The sequence below is a fragment of the Nicotiana tomentosiformis genome, chromosome 8 (assembly GCF_000390325.3).
Source record: "Nicotiana tomentosiformis chromosome 8, ASM39032v3, whole genome shotgun sequence".
Lineage (NCBI taxonomy): Eukaryota > Viridiplantae > Streptophyta > Magnoliopsida > Solanales > Solanaceae > Nicotiana > Nicotiana tomentosiformis.
Window position 1 is genome coordinate 47,067,392 of NC_090819.1, and position 11,285 is coordinate 47,078,676.

Below are 11,285 nucleotides of genomic sequence, written 5' to 3' on the forward strand. Positions count from 1 at the left end.
CCAACAATGGATCGTTGTATTGTTCCACTACAAGTGATGATTCAGCCCTATTTTGCTCAATTACCCCTCCTTCACTAGAGTCCGTATGACGAACTCCCAAACTAGCCAATCGGTGAACTTCTTTGGTCAATGGCCTTTGATATGCCTCCAAGTGTGTTAAGCTACCCATAGATTTTTGGCTAAGAGCATCCGCCACAACATTAGCCTTCCCCGGATGGTATAACATATCAATGTCATAATCCTTGAGTAATTCAAGCCATCTTCTCTGCCTCAGATTCAATTCCTTCTATTTGAAAATATATTGAAGACTCTTATGGTCCGTGAATATATCCACATGGACCCCATATAAATAATGACGCCAAATTTTAAATGCAAATACCACTGCCGCAAGTTCTAAATCATGTGTTATATAGTTCTTTTCATGATTCTTTAGTTGCCTAGAAGCATAAGCTATCACCTTCCCATGTTGCATTAATACACACCCAAGCTCGATTCTTGAAGAATCACAATATACCACAAATCCATCTATACCCTCTGGTAGAGTCAACATTGGCGCCGTAGTCAATCTTGCTTTCAATTCCTGGAAACTTCTTTCACAAGCATCTAACCATTGGAACTTAATTTCCTTCTGCGTTAATTTAGTCAATGGAGAGGCAAGAGTAGAAAACCATTCCACAAACTTTCTGTAATGCCCAGCTAAGACTAAGAAACTGCGAATCTCTGTTGGAGTTGTAGGTCTCGACCAATTCTTCACAGCTGAAATTTTCTAAGGATCAACCTTAATTCCCTTGCTAGAAACTACATGACCCAAGAATATGACTGATTCAAGCCAAAATTCACACTTTGAAAACTTTGCATATAACTGGTGCTGATGTAGGGTTTGTAGAACGACCTTGAGATGATCGTCATGGTCCTCCTAACTTCGTGAATATACAAGAATATCATCAATGAACACTATCACAAAGGAGTCGAGGAATGGCTTAAAAACTCGATTCATAAGATCCATGAAGGCTGCTGGGGCATTTGTTAGCCCAACCGACCTCACCAGAAATTCAAAATGCCCACACCGGGTCCTAAAAGTTGTTTTCGAAATATCCTGCTCCCTGATCTTAAATTGGTGATACCCGGATCTTAAATCAATTTTGTAGAAGTACCTGGCACCTTGAAATTGATCAAACAAGTCATCTATCCTTGGCAGTGGGTACTTATTCTTGATTGTGACCTTATTAAGCTACCGATATTCAATACACATTCTCAGAGACCCATCTTTCTCTCTTACAAAAAGGACCGGTGCACCCCAAGGCGACACACTTGGCCGGATAAAACCCTTTTCTAAAAAATCTCTCAATTTCTCTTTTAGCTCTTTCAATTCTGCCGGTGTAATTCTGTAGCGTGGAATAGATATAGGATGCATGTCTGGCATCACATCAATCCCAAAAACAATCTCCCTGTCTGGTGGGATCCCAGGGAGTTTATCCGGAAATACTCCCAGAAATTCATTCACAACAGGCACGGACTCAACTGTAGGTGCCTCAGTATCAGTGTCCATAACCCGGATCAAATGGTAAATACATCCCTTGTTGATCATTTTCGTGGCATTAAGGTAAGAAATAAACCTACCCTTCGGCACTACATCATCACCCTTCCACTCAATAACTGGCTCATTTGTAAATTAGAACCTAACAGTTTTGGTTCGGCAATCAAGCTTGGAAAAACAATTGTAAAGCCAATCCATCCCCATTATCATATCAAAATCGACCATTCTCAATTCAATAAGATCGGCCACGGTGCCCCGACCATGCAACGTGACAACACAATCCCTATAAACCCACGCGGCCAAAATAGACTCACCAACCGAAGTAGATACAGAGAACGGCTCATGAAGCTGTTCTGGTACCTTGAGCTGGAGGTGCTGTGGATGTAGTAGTTGCAGAATTAGCTGGCTGTGCCGCACCTCTACCCATATTTTGGCGGGATGAGCGGCAATTTCTCTGAATGTGACCCCTCACACCACACCCATAGCATACTCGTAGGTCCATCAAGCAGGACCCAAAGTGCATCCTCCCACACTTAGGGCATGGAAACCTCCACTGCTGAAACCTTCTGTTGGCCCGACCTTATTGGTGGGGTCCCCTGTTGCCCTGACTGGGTCCAGATGACTGTGCACCCATCGAAGACTAGGCAAATAATTGGGATGGTCCTGATGAAGCTCCCCTAAATGCCGACCTACCACTACCACCATCGAAAGAACCACCAAAGTTGCCCACGGACCGGGCCTTGCTGCTACTCTGATGCTCCATTCTATTCTTCAATTTGCGGGTCTCTGTGGCTTGAGCAAATGCCACCATATTACCATAGTTCATATCGGAATTCAAGGCAGCTGTAGAGGCCTCATTGATAACCAAGGGGCTAAGGCCCTGTACAAACCGGCACACTTTAGCCTCCATAGTGGGCAACATGTGAATAGCATACTTGGACAGGCGCGCAAACTCCATATGGTACTCCCACACATTCATACTACCCTACTTCAGGCTTTCAAACTTAGCGGCACGGGCTGCCTTAGTTTCGATAGGCAAGAAATGATCCATAAAGGCACCTATGAACTCACCCCACCTTGCCAGAGGGCTTCCCTCCTCGCGGGATTCCTCCCACAACTCAAACCAAGAGTAGGCCACCCCTTTCAGGAGGTAGGAGGCCAATTCTACTCCCGCTGTCTCTATAGCATGCATAACACAGAGAGTTTTGTGTATCTCATCAATGAAGTCCTGGGCGTCCTCCTCGGGATCATTACCCGTAAACACTGGAGGATCTAACTGAAGAAACTTGTTCACCCTGGAACTAGAAGATTCCCCTGGATGACTAGAAGAAGTAGGCCCAAAACTCGATCTCTGGGCCTGAGAAGCCACTAACTGTGTCAACATTTGTATGGCTCCCCTAATATCAATATCAGACACACCAGAATCGGAAGCTAGAGCTGGAGGTGGAATTGGAATATCAGTTGGAGGAACTGTTGAACCTTCTGTAAGTGTAGGGACAAGTGCTGTCTGATCAGTTGTAGTAGAGTCAAACAGTGTAGTAACTGGAGGAATATTCTCACTCCTCAGGTGCTCACCCGCATCATCAATTATAGGGTTAACTGTCACTCCTGGGGTGACATTGGCTCTTTGGCTAGTTCTTGCTTTCTTCTTAGGTGCCATGTACTGAAAATTAGAGCAACGCATGAGTTAAAGGAGGAACAATCTTACAACCAGCTTTATCGCACGATCAAGAACATGAAATAATGGTATTATTCCTAAATGCCCATGTAGCATCCTAATTATAGATGTGGTCGACAACACATCGATAATAAGGACTCTACTAGACACGGCTCCGAGACATCCTAGGACACCTTAAAACCTTAGGCTCTGATACCAAGTTTGTCACGCCCCAAAAACTGAGGAGCGCGACCGGCGCTCAACCGAGTGAACCCGACCGAGCAAGCCTATTAGATTCTTTCTACCCAAACTCATTTATAAATAAAAAGAATATATGTTTTCCTTAATTAAATAATAAAGTTGTCATGTCTGCAATTACCAATTTCTTACCAATAGTTTCATCATTTTTAAAGTCTCAAATGGACAAGTAATACAACCACAATATAACATAGTTTGTCTTTCCCCGACACTAATACAAAACCCACACTATGTATACCGAGCCTCTATTGATAAAGAAGAGTACAATGATAATGCCGACAACAAGGCCCCGGCTATACCTTAACCATAATACATAAAGATCAAAAGATACATGACCCCGGGATGAAGTGGGGCTCACCAAGTCAGCTGGGAAGAAGGTGTACTGCTATCAATGATCAATGTCTCCTGCTGTGGAACCACCTGCATCTATTTAAAGGTGCAGCGCACCCGGCAAAAGGGACGTTAGTACCGTCGAATAGTACTAGTATGAAAACTAAACACCAATTTAAGAATTTAGAAAGAAAGGCTAATTATGATGAACCAGTGCGGCAATAGAATAATATAGATAACTATCTCAACCATAGCAAGCTTATTAAAAGCTATCAACAACATATATAGGATTTAAGATGAGATCCTATGTAACCATCTTCACACAAAGCGGCCCCGCCGCCTCACCCGATGTATGCAGGTGGAGGTCTACGTACAATACCACAACTCTAATCAAGTGGCCCTACCGCCTCGCCCCAATTTATGCAGGTGGATATATAACCACAGTACTAAGAAATTACACAAAGCAGCTATGCTGCCTCACCCCAATGTATACGGGTGGTGGTGCCACAACAATACCAAAACTATACACAAAGCGGTCGTACCGCCTCACCCCAATGTAAGCGGGTGGAGGTGCAGTCCCACAATATCATAATCCCTACACAAAGAGGTCATGCTGCCTCACCCCAATGTATGCGGGTGGAGGTGTATCACAATCACAATCTCTACACAACTTGGCATAATACCTTTCACATAAATCACGACTAGAAATTATAACATGTGGATACGTAATCCATAGTTTGGGACACATCCTAAATTTATAATGCAATATGATAAGAGCATTTGAAATACAAATTGAACATTGATCTTGATCACAAAACGTATCGGAATACTCAATTTATAATCAACATCTCGGAACTCACAAGGATAATGAGAATTCCAACTCTTAAAGAAGAGTTTAGCCAACATACCTCAATTGAGCTTCCTTAAACTCTAAAGCGTTCCGGAATTCTTAGCAACTTCATTCTATTTTAGAAATATAACAAATTGAACCACAATTAGGAAGATGATTATGGTTCTAGCTTATTTGAGTATTTTATCAAACACTAGGTGTGCATTGAGGTTCAAGGTCCTTTTATGGAGGATTCCATCATCCCACAACTCAACCTTTACCATTTTTAGCTCAACAATCTTTCTACACCCTTTGATAACACATACATGTAAAATAACTAACCCTCTTGCCCAGAAATTATCTTGCTTATTTTCCATTTCCACATAAAATTCAAAATTGAGGGTTAGGGTGTAGAATCTTACCTCTAGGATGAAGACCTAGTGAGTTTCCCTTCTCAATCTTCCAAAACTTGGGCAAGAATTGAAGAACAATTATTGGATAACACCTTCTCACTCCAGGGAACCTTCTCTCACTCTAAAATATCAAATTATCTCTCAAAAATGGCCCAAAACGTGTATTTAACGAAGTAGGGTCGGGTTTTAAAAACCCAAAAATGAAGCTCTGGAACAGGTTCTGCGATCGCATATGCGACCGCATAATGGTTATGCGTACCGCATATTGGTCACATAATTGGTTACAAAATAGCCAAAAGAACTGCGGTCACTATGCAGTCTGCATAAGCATTATGCGGTCGCATAATGCACCACATAACAGTTATGTGGTCGCATAGTCGACCGCATAGCTACTTCTAGAATAGCCCTCTCCTGCTCACTTTTGCGGCCATTATGCGGGCTGCAGAGTGATTTTGCGGTCGCATAATGGACCGCATAAACACACTTTTTCGGCAAAATTTTTTCTTTACTGTCCTATGCATTGTTCAACCCAAAAGGTCGGAGCCGCAGAAGTGAAACATTATTTTCTTTGCAAAATTTACCAGGCCTTACACTTTAGTACTTTGAAATTTTCCGGGGTGTTACAAAATCATCTGGTGCAACTGCCTCAGTCCATCCAAGAAAAGCATAACAATGGGCATGCCCCCCCCCCCTCTAGGACGACCTCTACCTACCTAAACTCCACCCCTAGCTGGTGCTGCAGGTATAGCAACAACTCGAGTGGAGCCCATAGCATGAATACTCTATTGTGGCATACCCGCCCGATGTCTGGGACAATACCTCATCATGTGGTTGGAATCGTCACACTCAAAGAAACCTTTCTGTTGACGTGGTTGTTGAAGCTGCCCGAAATGGGCACTCTGGGACCCATGGATATCTAAAGTACCACGTGAATCATGAAGTTGAAACTGAACTGGCTGACCAACAAAACCTCTACCACGATGCACCCTGCCTCCAAAATAGGGATCAACAGATCCTTCCAATCCACGAGGCCTCTTAGCCTCCCTGTCCTCTCTCTCTCGGTTCCGCATACCCTCAAACCTCTAAACAATCTCTACGACCTGCTGAAATGGAGTATTTGTCTCCAATTCTCCAGCCATGCTGAACCTAAGACCAAAATTGAGCCCCTCGATAAATCTGCGGACGTGCTCTCTGATTGTACAAACCAAGGTGGGTGTATGCCAGGACAACTCACTAAATCTGATAGAATACTCTAACACTGTCATAGTTCCCTGGTACAACTGCTCTAACTTTGTGCGCCACGTATCTCGAAGGGTCTGGGGATCAAACTTCCTCAAAAACATCTTTAAAAACTGAGTCCAAGTGAGTGATGCCGCATGAGCTGACCTACCTACTCATAAGCCTTCCACCACTGATACGCTGCTCCTAACAGCTGAAATGTAGTAAAATTAACTCCGCACACCTCCACAATACCCATGGTGCGGAGAATACGGTGGCACTTCTCTTGAAATTCTTATGCATCCTCGATAATTGTGGTACTGCAAGTAGGATGGGCATACTTCTTGAACCTCTCAAGCCTCTTCTGCTCCTTCTTTGATTCCTCTGGTCTGACCTCAGGCCGACCCGGAATAATAGGTTGTAACGGTATAATACCCGGAACTTGACCAATGTGAGCCCAACTATCATGAAGCCTGACAAAGCTGGTCACTTTGAGCTGAAACAGTACATAGTGTAGCTAATCCAGATTACTCATCTGGAAAATGATACATGGCGAGGAAATTAGCTTCCTATCTTGAGCTCTATCACACGATCTGGAGTAACAAAGAAAGGTGAAATTCCTAAATGTCCAAGTAGCCTCGTAATTATAGATATGGTCAACAACACACCGATAAGAAGGACTCTACTACGCACGGCTCCGAGATATCCTATGACACATTAAAACCTTAGGCTCTGATACCAAGCTTGTCACTCCTCGACCTTGGGGAGCGCGACCGGCGCTCAACCGAGATACCTCGGTCAAGCAAGCCTACTTAGTGCCTTCTATCCAATCCTACCCATGACCAATATAAAATCAATATCAAGAAATAAACATGAGGAGAATAAAGTGTTCCACATTCTCTTTCCATTATTCAGAAGACATCCATTTATGATTTCCAAAATATTACAAGTTTATAGATATGATGAAAAATATATTTTCCAAATATCAATAATTACTAGTTTAATTCCCAAATTCAAACACCACCCACAACCTGTCTACGGAGCGTCTAAGTACAACAGGAGTGAAGAATGAAAGTGCCGGTGACAAGGCCCCGGCTATACCTCAAAACATAAAGTACAACGTCAACTGACATGAAGCCCAGAACAGAGTAGGGCTCACCAAAATATTCTGAATAGAGATTAACTGCTAACGAGGATCAAAACAGGCCGCTGACGAACCACCTGCATCCATTGAAGATGCAGCGCCCCCGGCCAAATGGACGTTAGTACATATGGAATAGTACTAGTATGTAAAGCTAAATATCCTCTTTTGAATCAAATATAAGAAGGGGGAAATACTATGGAAACAACGAGTAACAATCAACAATATCCAAATGCCATGTTTAAAACATAACAATTTTAAAAATACATATATAATATATATATTTTTGATTGGGAGATCAATAGTACCGATATACCACCGTGTTTTAGCACGCAGTCCGATCACAGCCCGATCGGCTAGGCTATCTCACCTAAAGTCATTTGATCTACACAAAACGGCCCCGCTGCCTCACCCCAATGTGTGCGGGTGGAGGTGTAATCACAATCACAATCTCTATACAAAGCGGCTCTGCCGTCTCACCCCAATGTGTGCGGGTGGAGGTGTATCACAATCAAAATCTCAATCACAATTTCTATTACAATTTCCGGCACAATCACCACCATTTGTGCGGCATGGCATCCGATCATGACCCAATCGGCTAGGCCATCTCACGACAATGCCCTGTGGATCGACATCACCCTTTTCTAGTAATCATCTCATCCCAATAAGGGGAATATTCTCATCACAACAATCTCATCCCAAATAAGGGAAATAATCACAATGCACCCTACACGGGCACGTGTAGTTTCGGGGTTAGGTTATTCCAGCCTACCCTTCCTCGGTGACTAACGATACTCCCTAAAAACACATTTTGTTTTGCATATAAGGGAAATAAAATTACAGATATATTTTATATTCACCTCATTATCTTTCACAATATATATATATTCATTAGTACTTTCACCCATTCACAACATCGTTGTTTCCTTGGCCCTCCTGGCCATACATATGATTCTTCATTCATGGCACGGTGGCCGTATCTCATATTTTGCACTTTCATTTCTTTACTTTCAAGGATCATCATCACAAAAATCAACATATCGAATATTCCGAAAATCATAACTTCAAGTTCAGTAGTAATGAAGGCTTTAAATACAATAGTTTTCTTTCCAAAGAATGGAGCAAAATGACTAGCAATTGAAGCACAAGTTAAAATCATAAATGAGTGGTACATCGCTTATTCTTGAAATACTTTTCCCAAAAAGGGCAATGCATAATCTCAACTCATGAATATGTAAGAACTTAAATCACATTGGAAGTATTTATAAAGGGGAGCATGGTGATTTACGATTGAAACACGAATACAACTCAATTGCACTGAATACAACAACCAAGGCCACGTTTTACATCTCATTATCACTTCTTTCACTTCTCAAGCATCATCATAGGTTATCGACAATTAAGGTCATTTGAATCAAGACCTCAAATATGTATATGAGTGATATGAGTCTTAAGCACGTTGAGTTTTATTTCAAAATTGAGCATAGTGAACTTTCATTTGAAACATGAATTGAAGTTATAACATTTTAACACCTAAACCATGCTCGAACACATTCCCGAATGAGATCATAATGAGATAGGAATAATTGGGACACGTTCTGAGTATGTACATCTTTCAACATAACGCTTACTTGGGATAATCGAAATTATTAGGAACAACTCGGAACATGGAAATTTGGAACCTGGGCCAACCATACAAACTTACTGGAACATCATAGAATTTGATTCTAAGAGAGAAGTTTAGCCAACATATCTTGTTTGAGCTTTCCATAAGTTACTACAACGTCCCAATACTCTTAGCAAATTCAATCTATAGGAAGATAGGAAAAATCGAATATTAATTGGATAGATTCTCATGATATATCTCGAAAGTAGCGCGAAAGTGATGCCAAAAACTGGAATGGTCTGGACAGGTCCGCGACTGGTCTGCAGTCCGCAGACCACTTATGCAGCCGCTGAATGGACCGCAGAATCACCCAACACAAAACTGGAATTCCTTGGCAAAATTTTACAGGGCCTTACAATATGCTATAATGGTTTGCATCTACGAAGAATCTAAAAATTGGGAGGGTCGCATTTGTGCGACTTCTATCATGGATGCATGGTTTGTACTTTCAAAAGGCATGTTATTTCTGTGACATTTACACCGACGCATGCTCGCATTCGTGGGCCATTTATTTTGCGCATGCGATGCCACTTTTGCAAGGTCTTTCTCGCACTTGCGATATTGGAGTCTGGGAAAAAGGGTAGGGCTTCGAGCTTTAGCTCATTTTTTAAATCTAGATTTCGTGTATAGCCGACTTTTGAACTGATTTTTATCAGTCTAACAATGATGCGGACAACTTCTTAGTAGCTTCTTGTATCTTTCTCAATCTTGGGGAAGAGTCTCGCTAACCTTTTGTTGAAATCCCAGAATTTGGCTTCTCAGTGACTTTGTATTCTTCATGGGGAAAAACTTGATAAAATATTTCCGTACTAGATCATCCCATGTGCGGATTGAGTTTGTTGGCTCTTTCTGCAACCATTCCTTTACTTCCCCCAACAGAGAAACGAGAAACGAGGTTAGTCTGACAATATCTTTGACTTCCACCACAAGCGAAGATTCAGACCTATTTTGTACAATCACTTCTCTTTCACTAGAGTCCACAAGACGGACTCCTAAACTAGCCAACCGATGAACCTCCTTGGCTAACGACCTTTGATATGCCTCCAAGTGAGCCAAAATACCCATAGATTTACGGCTAAGAGCATCCGCAACAACATTAGCCTTCCCCATATAATATAGGATATCGATGCCGTAGTCTTTGAGTAACTCAAGCCATCTTCTCTGCCTCATATACAATTCCTTCTGCTTGAAAATATATTGAAGGCTCTGATGGTCCGTGAATATATCCACATGGACCACACACAAATAATGACGCCAAATCCTCAATGAAAAACTACCGCCACAAGCTCTAAGTCATGTGGTGGATAGTTCTTCTCATAATTCTTGAGTTGCCTAGAGGCATAAGCGATCACCTTGCCATGTTGCATCAATACACACCCAAGTCCGATCCTTCAAGCATTGCAATATACCAAAAACCCATATGTACCCTCTGGTAGGGTCAACACCGATGTCGTAGTCAATCCTGATTTCAACTATTGGAAGCTCTTTTCACAAGCATCTGACCATTGGAGCTTAACTGCCTTCTGCGCCAATTTAGTCAATTGAGAGGTAAGAGTAGAGAACCCCTCCACAAAGTTTCTGTAATACCCAGCTAGGCCCATAGAACTGCAAATCTCTGTTGGAGTTGTAGGTCTAGGCCAATTCTTCACAGCAGCAATCTTCTAAGGATCAACCTTAATTCCTTCTTTGGAGACGACATGACCAAAGAATGTGACAGATTCAAGCCAAAATTCACACTTCAAAAACTTTGTATACAACTTGTGCTGATATAGAGTCTACAGAACTACCCTGAGATGGTCGGCATGGTCCTCTCTACTTCGTGAATATACCAGAATATCGTCAATGAAAACTATAAAAAAAGGAGTCGAGAAAAGGCTTGAAGACTCGATTCATAAGATCCATGAAAGCTTCCGGGGCATTTGTTAGCCCAAATGACATCACTAGAAATTCAAAGTGCTTATACCGGGTCCTGAAAGATGTTTTCGGAATATCCTACTCCCTGATCTTCAATTGGTGGTGCAAGGATCTTAAGTCAATTTTGGAGAAGTACTTAGCACCCTGCAATTGGTCAAACAAGTCATCTATCCTTGGCAGTGGGTACTTATTATTGATCGTGACCATGTTGAGCTGCCAATAGTCAATACACATTCTCAAGGACCCATCTTTCTTCCTTACAAAGAGGACCAATGCGCTTTTAGTTCCTTCAATTCTGTCGGTGCCATTCTGTAGGGTGGAA